This window comes from Neovison vison, chromosome 11 (assembly GCF_020171115.1).
Source record: "Neovison vison isolate M4711 chromosome 11, ASM_NN_V1, whole genome shotgun sequence".
NCBI classification, from domain to species: Eukaryota; Metazoa; Chordata; class Mammalia; order Carnivora; family Mustelidae; genus Neogale; species Neogale vison.
Genome location: NC_058101.1, coordinates 163,267,609 through 163,269,887, shown reverse-complemented (window position 1 = coordinate 163,269,887; position 2,279 = coordinate 163,267,609). Strand labels below are relative to the sequence as shown.

Sequence of the window (2,279 nt, the reverse complement as noted above, 5' to 3'; positions counted from 1 at the left end):
AGCTCATTAATTCTCACAGCATTCTTATGAGACAGGGATTAGACATATTGTTCATGAATTAATGAAAGGACAGAGAAGTTTTGGCACTTGTCCAACACCACAGAGGGAAATCAGTGACAGCAGGAATAATGTGGACATCTCCAGGCTGCAAACTCGGGGCCAGCTTACTCTCAGTTATGCGTGTCTCCCGTCGTCTGTAGCGGCACGCGGAGGGGTGCAGGTGGACAGGGAGCCTCTGTCAGATGCTGGCCCCTGACCATTCCTGCCACCCGCCCCCCGGCCAGTTTCACTCATGTGAGAAGGAGGGGGCATCTGGAGCTGTGCTGATGAATCTAATGGAGACTATGAAGTGCCTGACTTCCTTTTTTCCCACTCTGCCTTCTACGATGTCTGTGTTTTCTGCCTTTCTGGAGCCAAGTTCTTCCTTTTCACACTGATTCTGCAGAAGGAGTTCTTGATTCCTCCTTTCCAGTTAATAGCACTTCAAGGCTCCTCCTTCATAAAAGCCATTAAGTTCTATTTCACAACCAATGACGTTTCAGGCGTTGGTGTGGTGGTTAATACGGAGACCATCAGTGCCACTTCCTGTGTCCTTAAAATCATGCTGTGAGCCAGGGAAACACTCTTTCTCTGGATGAGGGGTGTGGGTTGAAATTGTGGTGTCAGATTCTGGGTTTCTGTTGCCTTGGTCTAAACGTGGACACGATCCCCTCTGCCTCACTGTAGCAAAAGAGGTCTGGTGCTCAGCAACTTTGGGATTGGCTCTGTAATGACCAGGTCACCACTGCTCCCATACTTGGTCTCCCTGCTAGCACTGGCCATCTCAAACCCTGGGGTTGACTCATGGACTTTTCCTCCTCAATATTTTCTGCTAAGCTCTATGACTTTTGTTGCCTTGCCTGCTACTTGGACTTAGAACCAGCCATAGCTCTGCTTTGGCTGCTTTCACTCTGTTTTAATTCCCTTTTTCTAGTTTCCTAGACTTGTACCATCTCTGAATTTACCCTTAAACACCTGTCTTGGTGCTGACTGCTTAGTCTGTCCCTTCTTGCCATAAAGTGACCAGAGAGGGGGTAGCACAGGCTAATGGCCCATACAAGGTCTTCTGTAGAAGGTAGGAACTCAAACTGGGTCTTGAAGTTTGGGTGACATCCCCATAAGTGGGCAGAGTTAAGGAGGGGGCCGAAGGAACAAGGAGTGTAATGATGCAGCATGGTGTTGTAGGAAAAAGCATTGTTGGGTATTGGACAGAACTGGGTTCAAAGTGTGAGTGGGCTCTGGTGCTTCTGGAGCACGGATGCAGGCTTTATGCGTGTTGTAATCCCGGTGGTTTTCTTGTAGAATTTAGGTCAAACAAGAGATGTGCACTTAAGAAAATCCACAGGAAATTCTTTTCTCTTTCCCTAAACTCAATACAAGATGGAGGTTTTGGTGGCACATGTTTATATATGCATGTATGTGTCCAACTTCTAAAGCCCCTTTTTGTGATCAAAGTAATGGAATTGCCATGTGATTTGTTTTTTACTATAAAAGAAGCAGCTTCTGAAGAATGTGTGACGAGGGTTTTGAGCATGAAAATTTGTCAGAGCGCTCGCTTCGACAGCGTGTATACTAAAACTGGAACGGTACGGGGATGAGCATGGCACCCGTGCAAGGGTGACACACAAATTTGTGAAGTGTTTCGTATTTTTTCAAAGGCAAAAAAAAAAAAAAAGAGAGAGAGAGAGAGAGAGAGAGAGAGAAAGAAAGAAGGAAAGAAAGAACTTGCCACAAATGTTCTTGAGCAGATCCTTCATCGTCTCTGTATCTTGGATTTCTTATCTGTAAAATGGGGATAACATGACTTATTTCCCAGTGTAATGGGGTCTATTAAGTAGTATGGTAGTGTGGTGCCCCTGCTAGGGTCTCAGAGAATGTGGATTTTACGTCATTTCATGCTGCTTGCAATGCTGGTTTACTTAATGGGCTGGAGAAAGCCACAGAGAGGGAAGAGCTCCAGCGTCTGCTCTCACCTCTTGCCTGGCCATTTGCTCAGCACTGAGCCGTGAGAGTACTTCCTCTACAGATGCGTCTGTTCTCCTGGGCCCAGGCTTGAGTATTCTGATTGCCGGAACTTTCACACACTGGGCTAATGATGAGTTACCTTGCCCTTGTTAAAACTCGGCCTGGGGATATAATGTGATGTCAGCTCCTTCCCCTCCCAAATGTCCGTGTCCCTGTCCTCTTCCCCTGTGATGATGAATTATGGCCACTGGTGGCATTGCACATTGAACACAAAG

The 2,279-nt window shown here is 46.6% G+C and overlaps 1 non-coding gene across 1 annotated transcript; it reads left to right on the top strand.

Annotated features, from left to right (window-relative positions):
- Positions 1-1,587: 1,587 nt before the first annotated feature.
- LOC122890743 lies at positions 1,588-1,691 on the top strand. Its single transcript, XR_006381171.1, has one exon. It is a non-coding gene; the product is annotated as a U6 spliceosomal RNA (small nuclear RNA).
- Positions 1,692-2,279: the final 588 nt, after the last annotated feature.